This window comes from Propithecus coquereli, unplaced genomic scaffold (assembly GCF_000956105.1).
Source record: "Propithecus coquereli isolate 6110/MARCELLA unplaced genomic scaffold, Pcoq_1.0 Scaffold644, whole genome shotgun sequence".
NCBI classification, from domain to species: domain Eukaryota; kingdom Metazoa; phylum Chordata; class Mammalia; order Primates; family Indriidae; genus Propithecus; species Propithecus coquereli.
This window is the reverse complement of record NW_012152441.1, coordinates 831486-842023: the sequence shown is the minus strand read 5'-3', so window position 1 is coordinate 842023 and position 10538 is coordinate 831486.

Genomic DNA, 10538 nt, shown 5'->3' with positions numbered 1-10538 from the left:
AAATTAGCCAGGCATGGTGGTGCATGCCTGTAGTCCCAGCTACTCGGGAGGCTGAAGCAGTAGGATCGCTTGAGCCCAGGAGTTTGAGGTTACTGTGAGCTAGGCTGACGCCACGGCACTCACTCTAGGCAGGGCAACATAGTGAGACTCTGTCTCAAAAAAAAAAAAAACAGCATTCCAAGCCTTTAGACAAAGCTTCATTTCTATAACCAACTACAAATCTTTAAACCCACCTATATACCCTATGAGCCCCCTCTGCTTTGAGATGTCCTGCCTTTGGGAACTAAACCAATGTATGCCTTCCAAGTATTGATTTATGATTTTATGTGTAATTCCTGTCTCCCTAAAATGTATAAAACCAAACTGTAACCTACCTACGGCAGGACCACTTGCTCATGCCTTCTTGAGTGTGGCTCTCAAGCCATGGGCACACATATTTGGCTCAGAATAAACCTCTTTAAAATATTTTACGGAGTTGGGTTCTTTTCCATTGACAATGCCTACTTTAATGCAGCCTCTATAAAACTGCAAAAGAACAAGGTTCAGAGAGCTTCCGGATAGCTGAACACATGCAGGTTCCTGGAGGGTGGGGCGCCCAGGGAGGGCGTAGAAGCTCTGAGCCCATTCTCCCATACCTCCCCCCGTGCAGTTTTTCATCTGTATCCTTTGTAATATCCTTTATAATAAACCAGTAAGCGTGCTTCCCTGAGTTCTGTGAGCCACTCCAGCAAATTACTGAAATCGAAAGAGAGGGTCATGGGAACCCCAACTTGAGGCCAGTCAGTGAGAAGTTCCAGAGGCCTGGACTTGAGACTGGTGTCTGGAGTGGGGCAACCTTGGGGACTGAGCCCTGAACCAGTGGGCTCCGCTGCTGTCTCCAGATAGACAGTGTCAGAATCGAATTGGAGGACACCCAGCTGTGTCCACTGCAGAATTGATCGTTTGCCTGGTGGGGGGAGAGACCCAACGCACAACACACATTTGGTCACGGAGGTCTGCGCTGATCGTTGTGGTGTGTGAGCGGTTTGTGTTTTTTCTACTCACAACGACGGAGTACATGAGTCCGGAAGATGAAATAGAGGAGGCCAGTGACGAGCATGGCCTGGAGACCGTCCCATCCGGAAAAGAAGTGGCTGGGATGAGGAGGTCGAGGGCAGTCACAGGAAAGACAGAAGTCTTTGCCAAGTGCAGCCAGACTGACAAGCAGCGCTGTGTGCCTGGCCCGGCTCAGGCTGGTGGGAATACGAGAGGAAAGCAGGACGTGGACCCTGCCTGGCAGAGCCTGCCGTCGGCGTATAGGGCTCGCGGCACCCACAGCAGCGCGGTACACCCTGGACGGGGCGTGGTGCAGATGAGAATCACCATCCGGTATGGCCTGCCCCATGCCTTGACCCTTGTCCGTCGCACCGTGACCTGCCCCATGGCACGTGGCCCCTCCTGAAAAAGCCCATGACCTCCCTTAGTCGGAGAGATGGATTTGACGCGGCTTCTCCCATTCTCCTGGCAAGATGTTTGTCATATTAAAAATTCCTTTCTTCCTTGGCAATCCTCCTTGTCTCAATAATTGGATTTTTGTGTGATGAGCACCTGGACCTAGGCCGAAACTCCCTTGCAGTTTCAACAATTAGTGTCCTTATAAGGGGAAGAAGGGACCAGAGCTTTCTCTCCCTGCTGTGTGAAGACACAGAGAGGAGGCCACCACCTGTGCGCTTGAAGGAGGGCCCTCATCAAGAACGTGAGCCTGCCGGCACTCTGATCTCAGATCCAGCCTCCGGAACTGTGAGAAATAAATGGCTGTTGTTTAAGCCACCCGGTCTGCACTATTCTGTTACAGCAGCCCGAACGAAGACACCATATAACTTATTTCTTATGTCTGCCATACAACACATACTTCATCTCCCACCCCAACCCCATGAACACTAGAATTTACACTCCACGAGAGCAAGAATTTTACTCTATTTTGTTTTTGTTTACTGATGTATGCCAAGCACCTGAACTAGTACCTGGCAAATAAATATTTGTTGAATGCCTGAATTAGTATTTCTAAGTTATCTATTGCTGCATGAGAAATTATCCCAAACTTCATGGCTTAAAAAAACACCTATTTATGATCCTAGTTCCTGTGAATCAGGAGTCTGGGCATGGCTGAGCAGGTTCTTGCTTCTGGAACTCTCCTGAAACTGCAGTCCATGTGTCTGCAAGGGTGGGGGTCTTATTTGAAGGCTCGATTGGGGAAGGATCTGTTTTCAAGCTCACACGGGTGTTGACAGACTTCAGTTCCTCGTGAGCAGATGATCTGAGGGCCCCAGTGCCTTGCTGGCTGTCGGCTAGAGGTCACTTCCAGTTTCTGGCAATGGGGACCTCTCCGTAGGAGGCCCCACAACATGCAGCTCATTTCGTTAAAGCCGAGAAGGAAGACAGTCTGCTGGGAAGATGGAAGTTATGATCTCCTATCCCCTTTGCCACATGCTGTTGGCCAGAAGCCAGTCACGGGCTCTGCCCACACTCGAGGAGAGGATATGAGGACCAGGAAGAGAGGGTCGCTGGGGACCACGTTGGAGCCTGCCCACGTGTGCTTTCTTTTCCTGTGTAAGAGAGGAGGTTGTGGTGCAGTTAGAAGAGCCCCTGGCTTGTGCTCCTACATGTGAAGCCTGGCTTTGCCACTCACCGTGTGAGTTTAAACAAGGTCATCTCCCCCGGGGGGCCGATTCCCTCCCTGCGCAGGGGGACGATAGATAGTACATCGCTCAGGGAATTGCACAGAGGAGGAACGAGCTCTCGTAGGGAAAGCACCTGTGCTCGGCAGGCCTGATCTGAGAACGGAGGAAGCACCTTGGCTGCAGTGAGGACACGTCTCCTCCGTCCCCAGCCTCAGGCTCGCTCAGGAAAGCAACGCCACAGTGACGCCCCTAAAGAGACCAAGTGGGGTTGCTGTCCCCACCAGCTATGCTTCCCCCTCCAAGATCCCGGCAAGAGGTGGCAGGCAGCCACAGCCAGAGACAAAGCTTATGAAGGTGCCCAGGAATTTCACCCCAAAATACTCCTCTTTGATGGAAAGACTATTTTGAATTCAAGGCCCTTAGAGGTCAACAGGCCTTGGAAGGGGCTTTCCCTCTTTCTCTGTAAAAAACCAAACTCATCAGAAAGAACAACTGGCTTCCCTTCCCCTCCCTGTTATCTCTACTACTGCAGGAAAGAAGATCAAGAATGCGCAGCCACACCTGGCCCAGATCATTTTAAACATAACGCCTGGCCGGGTGCGGTGGCTCACGCCTATAATCCTAGCACTCTGGGAGGCCGAGGCTGGTCGATCGCTCAAGGTCAGGAGTTCGAGACCAGTCTGAACAAGAGCAAGACCCCCGTCTCTACTGGAAAAAAAAAAATAGAAAGAAATGATCTGGACAACTAAAAATATATATATATATATATGTGTGTGTGTGTATATATACATATATATATATATATATATAGAAAAAATTAGCCGGGCATGGTGGCTCATGCCTATAGTCCCAGCTACTCGGGAGGCTGAGGCAGGAGGATTGCTTGAGCCAGGAGTTTGAGGTTGCTGTGAGCTAGGCTGATGCCATGGCACTCTAGTCTGGGGAACAGAGCCAGACTCTGTCTCAAAACAAACAAACAAAAAAAGTAACGCCTGTCTCAGATTAATTTAATTTCCAAAGAGAACCATTTACAAGTCAGTCTATTTCCCCCCATCCAATTCCTTCTCCCAAGTATCTATTCACCCTCTCTAGTAACCACTTACTGCCCCTAACCAGAATTACCCATATTCCTCCTCTACCTCTGCCTCTAAAATGAGGGCACATAAACTTCGGGCCCCCACTGAGCCACTGAGTCATCTTTCTGTGATTCTCCCCAAGTGCAGGGCAAATAAATCTCTCTCTTATTAATCTGCCTTACTGTGAGTCGACCTTTCAGCGAACCTTCTGGGCAAAGGGGAAGGTTCCCTTTACCCCCACGCCTACCAATGTTAAAAAGTAATTTTGGCCAAAGAAAGAAAAAAGTCACGACTCTCATACAGATCTGCAACGAACATGTGGCAGGTGTCTCACTGAACTCACTAACTCGGGAGGGACTGGTAAGATGTCACAAGCAGACCGGCCGAAGGAGAACGGGAAGCGCAGACGCGCTTACGGAGCAGCAGTATTGGGATGAGCTCGCAGATGCAAACTGTGCAGACCTGGCTCTTGGGCCGGAGGGTCGGGGCACGTGGGGTTGTGCCTCCAGCTCACAGAATTCGTTTGCATGTCCATAGACAAAAATCACTAGAACCCTCACCCATCCTCTGCAACTTAGATGGCAAAATAGCTCCAAGGCAGTGACGAGCCGCAATCGCCTAACCAGGAGGTGAGCTGTGAAGAAGGCAGTGTCCCACTGATTTTCTTGCTTATCCCAAGCTCCTTACACCCGCTGTCTTAGTTCCCTAGAGGTGCCTTGACAAAGTGCCACAGACCGAGTGGCTTAAGCAACAGAGACTTACTGCCTCTCAGTTCTAGAGGCCCGAAGTCTGAGAGGCAGGTGTTGGCGGATCGGTTCCTCTGGAGTCTGTGAAAGTCTGTCCTGGGCTCGGTGTAGCCTCTGGTGGTTTGCTGGCAACCCCCGGCGTCCCTGCATGCTCACAGGGCGTTCTCCGTGTGTGTGTGTGTGTGTGTGTGTGTGTGTGTGTGTGTGTGTGTGTGTCTGTGTCCAAATTTCCCCTTTAAGGACGACAGTCGGGTTGGGCGAGGCCCACCCTAATGATCTCGTTTTAACTTGATAAATAAAGCCCCTTTCTCCAAATAAGGTCAGGGTCTGAGGTAATGGGGGTTGGGACATCAACCAATGAGTTTGCAGGGGACACAGTTGTGATGTTGTGATGTATATTGTTCTGTGGCGCAGAACTTCTAAGACCTTTGCAATCTCCTGAGCAACACGCGTGCTAGGAGCCTGTTTTGTTCTCATATTCAGCCTATGACCCCAGTCCCTGACACAGAGCTCTAACCCCTGGGGACTTCTGGGGTGATAGGAGCGCCTGTCCTTCCAGAAGGGGCCCTTGCTGGGCTCCAGGATGGAGCCCCTCTCCTGAAAGAGCACACACGCCAGGATTGGAAGCTTTGTACTCTCAGCTTTGCCTCCACGTTCGCCAGGAAGGAGACAGGGGCCGGTTAACATCCATCCCTAGGTGATGAAGTCTCCATGGAAACCCCTAAACTAGGGGTTTGGAGCTTCCAGGTAGCGGGACCTGTGGAGGGTGGGGTGCCCTCCCATGGCCTGCTGGCGTGTCTCCCCTCCGGCGTTCCCGGGTTGTACCCTTTATGACAAATGGGTATGAGTAAGCGAAGTGTTTCCCTAGTTCTGTGAGCCGTTCTAGCAAATGAGCAAACCTGAGCGGGGGAGAGGGGGTCGTGGGAACTTGCGATTTATAGCGAATCAGTCAGAATCACGGGTCACAACCAGGACTCGGGGCTGGCGCCTGCAGTGGGGCAGCACGTCCCGTGTTAGTTTCCTAGAGCTGCCATCCCAGCTCTGTGGGGCTGAGCCCTGGACCTGTGGGATGGGACGCTGCCTCTGGGTAGCCAGTGTCGGAACTGAGTTAGATTATAGGACTCCTGGTGGGTGCCTGCCGGAGAACTGGCGTGTGGGGAAAATCTACACGTCTGAGGTCACAGAAGGGTTTTGTGTTGGGTTTTTTCCCCGCTTATACAAATTCAGCCGACACCATCTGGAAACCTGTGTCTATTGGTCGCGGACATCCCCACCTGGAAACACAGCTGGCCAGGCAGAATTGTCGGGGGTTCTGCGAGGGGGGCTGTCTCGGGTCTGAGCTCTAGGCACAGCATCGAACGGCCTCAGGTCCTTGCTGAGTAAAGATTCTCGTGGTGTCCCCTCCTGTCGATAGAGCCTCATGGTCCTGGCGTCCATGCCATGACTGTCATCATCCGTCCACAACTATCCATGCCAAGGGCTCTCCAAGCAGTGGGCTCCAATGCTGGCACCGGACTGGTGCAGCTTGTACTGGGCATCTCTCTAACTTAAAATCTACTCATCAGTAAAGTGTTACTAAGGGTCCGCTTTGGGGAGGGGGCTGTGGAGGGGGCCCTGGTCTCCTGTGCTTACCTGCTGGAAAGGTGTGTTTACCTGGAATTATAACCAGCAATACAGAGTCCACGGGGGTCTGGCTTTCCTGGTTCCTGGCTTTCCCCTGACTGCACAAGGCTTTAGAAACTATCCAGGTGAAAATCCTTTGTCCCAGCCACCCGCCCCAGAACAGCCACGCTGACAGGAAGAAGCTTCTCTGCATCCTCTGTATCTGCCTGGTCCTAGCCACAGGGTCACACGGTGGCTGTCCAAACCTTAGTTAGACGGCAGGCTCCTGAAGCTGGCCCGAGACACCCACACTGCCCTGAGGAAAGCAGGGGTGCACCTCTTGGACCAGACCAGAGCAGCCTGTCCAGGCTGTGAGCAGCAGGGTGGCCACCTGCTGTCTCAAAAGCAACTTTCTAAAATTAACTGCTCATTCAATTTCCTTTAAGATGGGCCAGTTTCTAAATTAGATTAATAGTCAAGGCTGGTTGTCTGGATATCATTTTTGTAAAACCCTTTCTGCCACTGAAGCTTCAAAAATAACCACAAAGGCCTTTGTGGGTCTGAGCAGCCTTGGTTCTACCTCCTGCTGCCCTGCACAGGGGGCAGGAGGTTGGATAGACAAAACCCCCTCTGCCTGGAGCTGCCAGCCTGGCTGTGCCCTGCTTTCTGGTCCAAGAAATGGAACAATAAGCAGAGTCGAGCTTCTATTTGTCGTTTGCTGTGAAGAGTGATGCATTTTATACATTTCTCAAAGGCTCATTTTGCTTAGTGTGATGTCCTCAAGGTTCACCCCCGTGGTGGCCTGCGGCAGGATTTCCTTCCTTTTTAAGGCTGAGCAATTTTCCATTATATGGCTGTGTGGACCACGTTTTACCCCGTAACCGACCAATGGACACTCGTGTTGCTTCCACGTTTTTGCTATTGTGAATAAGCCTGATATGAACACGGGTGTGCAAATATCTCTGAGACCCTGCTTTCAGCCGTGGAGGGTATATATCCTGAAGTGGGACTGCTGGATCATGTGGTAGTTTTGTTTAATTTTTTGAGGAACTTCCAGACTGTTTGCCACAGCAGCTGCACCATCTTGCGTTCCCGGCAGAGTGCATGCGGGCTCTGATTTCTCCGCATGCCTGCCAACACTTGTTATTTTCTGGGGCTTTTGATAGCAGCCATCCCAATGGGTGTGAGGTGGTGTCAACGAGTCCTAGATCCCTTTGGTCCCCAGTTTCTTTAGCTCGCTCTCTCTTTCCCCGATCGACCTCCTGAAATACTCAAGAAGTTTATAATAAGACATTTCCTAAATACAAGGAATTGGGAAGGTTAGACCTAAAGTTTCCAGAGCTGTTGTATGAGTTCTGCTTATACCACCCTGGCCAGAGACTGTGATGCCAACACAAGGGCCCAAAGCCATGCTCATGAAAGCATATGGCATTAGAAATTGAAAGTGAGAAATTGTTTTAAAAGGTTTTTTGTTAATTTATTTAGAATTATATTAATAATAACAAACCAGTCGGGTGCGGTGGCTCACACCTGTAATCCTAGCACTCTGGGAGGCCAAGGCGGGCGGATCGTTTGACCTCAGGAGTTCAAGACCAGCCCTGAGCAAGAGCGAGACCCCGTCTCTACTAAAATTAGAAAGAAATTAGCTGGACAACTAAAGATATATAGAAGAAATTAGCCGGGCACGGTGGCGCATGCCTGTAGTCCCAGCTACTTGGGAGGCTGAGGCAGTAGGATCGCTTGAGCCCAGGAGTTTGAGGTTGTTGTGAGCTAGGCTGACGCCATGGCACTCTAGCCCGGGCGACACAGTGAAACTCTGTCTCAAAAATAAATAAATAAATAAATAAATAAGAAGAAATCTATTCCATGTTACCTTATGATATATAAGTAACTTATGAAAAATATTCCAAAGCAAAAATTACCAGTAAAAAGAGTAGCATTGTTTTACATTTTTGCAAATTTTTTTTTTTAGAGTTGGGGGTCTTGCTATATTGCCTAGGCTAATCTTGAACTCCTGGGCTCAAGCCATCCTCCTGCCTCAGCCTCCTGAGTAGCTGGGATTACAGGCACGAGCCACTGCACCTGGTGCAGATCTTTTTAATAGAAGATAGCTGGATTCTTCTAGCTGCTTCTGCATTCAGCCTCTGATCTATTGTTTTGATTGATGTATTTGAAGAAAATTTGACATACGGGAAGATTTGTAGTTAGAAAACAGAGGAGCATTTTTGTAGCCTTTTCAGATAATTTGATACTCTGCCAAAACTCAACATGTAGATGTTTCTGAAAGGTCTGTTGTAATGCGGACTCCAACACTACATCAATGAACTTTTCATGCTCGGTTAGGGTAAAAGCCATTGGTCTTTCTGGCACTTGGAATGGGTCTATTACCCGCATGTGATTTTGCAACATCGCCACTTGGAAAATATTAATTCACTGAATTATGCAGATCTTCCAAATGTTGACCCATTTCACTAGACAATATCAAAAATCACAGTTGTTAATATCACCAATTGCTTCATCAGAAAAGTCATTAAGCATTGGGAAGTGGTCAAGCTCACAGTGACAGATCCAAGTTTTCCAGAATTCTAATTTTTGCTTAAGAGTTCAAATTTTATCATTGATAGCAAATACTGTCCACTGGCTTCCTTGAAGTGCCAAGCTTGCTTTGCTTGTTTTTAAGAAAATGTCTACCTAATACCCAAGTGTTAAAGAACCAAAAGTGTGTTGGTCAGTCGTTCCTTCAATTACAAATGGCGCTCCATGAAAAACTAGCAGCGTGCCGAGCTCACGTCTCCAACAGTGGAGCAAGCGCCTTTGCTCCAGGCAGACTTTTCCGCAGGGGAAGAGCCTCTGTGTGTGTCCCGTTTCCCCGCGCGGGATATTGAAAAGTTGAGCATTTCATTTCATAAAATGAATACATTAACAAATTCTACTGTTTCCTCAAGGACCATCTTAGTGCGGCTGTCAGTTTTTTACAGCGAGTGTGTGGCGAGGCTGAGCATGGTGTCAACGAGTAGTTTTTCACCGCTGCCTGGGTCCGCGCTGGGGCTCCCACCACTGTACCCACCGTTCCTTTTGTGCCATCATTGTCCGTGTCACCAGGGAAGAGGCGAGTGACGTCTTAACATTATTGTAAAAACAGTTTTGGCCATGCAGCCTCCCTGAACAGGTCCTGGGGAACCTCAGGGCCCGTGAACCCCTCTTGAGACTGGCTGCTTAGACTTCAATGTTACACGGAAGAACAAAGTTCTTTGAACTGGTTTCTAATTAGTTATTCAGCAGGAGCTCTTTTCGGAGTTCTCTTTTCCTCCTGTATGTCGTTCACCTGCTTATGCATTTGAAATTGAGGGCCGTTGAGGCGCCGGGTCCCAGGCTGGGTGCTAGATGTTAAAGGCACACTTACCGGCTTTTGTCTTCAGGGGACTCGAATGCTCACACGCTCCTCCAAGTTCTCACACGCCACGTGGCAGAACTGCTCCAATATTATAAGTTCATATGTGCTTCAGTCATTCTCCAGATTACTCGAGTGTACCATGCCATAAAAGCCAATTCTCGAAGATGACGAGGTCAATGAACAGTCTACAAGTGATAACCGACAACCCAACAGCAATGGAAGAGAGGAAAGCCCAGGGGAGAGTGGAGGGACAAAGCCCAACAAGGCCTGGGGTCCCTGATAGACAGTGGACTCGCCCTGAGCCGGGTGTGCTCAGATGGGTGAATGGTCGCTCAATATGCAAGACTGAAGCACCGCGTGCTCCTGTGGGCGCTGCATGTGGTCTTAGCTGCAATGGGACAGGATATTTCCAGAGCTCTGGCCCCTGCGACGGTTAGCCGTATGTGCCCGCAGCAGGGCCACTTGTGCAGGTTGCCCTCCTGCCTGCACAGGCCCCCAGGCTCTTGGACACTCTCACCTGGAGGGGCTCTGGCCCCGGACAGCCTGGCTGAGAAGGAGTGGAGCGGATGGAGAGGAGGGGGAGGGGTGGGAGGGAGCACAGCAGCCTGGATGGAGAGGAGGGGGAGGGGTGGGAGGGAGCACAGCAGCCTGGCCGCCGCCCATCTCCCTGAGGGCCAGCTGGGGAGGCTGAAGCTGAACGCCCAAAGGCACGGGGAGGCGGGGCTGGCACACCGCCCTCCTGTGTCCTCACCACAGTTAGCACATAAAGGAGCATCAGTCTGGAAAAATTCTTCTTTTTCTTCTTAACCCCCCCATTCCTGGCTGTTTTCCCAATGGCGCTGAAATGAATGTTTACCATCCCTTGAGATATCTGAGAACATAGTTTCTGTATCTGCAACATACTTTCAACGAGGATAAAAAAGAATGAAGCGGGCTGGGTGTGGTGGCTCACGCCTATAATCCCAGCACTCTGGGAGGCTGAGGAGGGAGGGTCACTTGAGCTCGGGAGTTTGAGACCAGCCTGAGCAGGAGCAAGACCTGTCTCTACTAAAAATAGAAA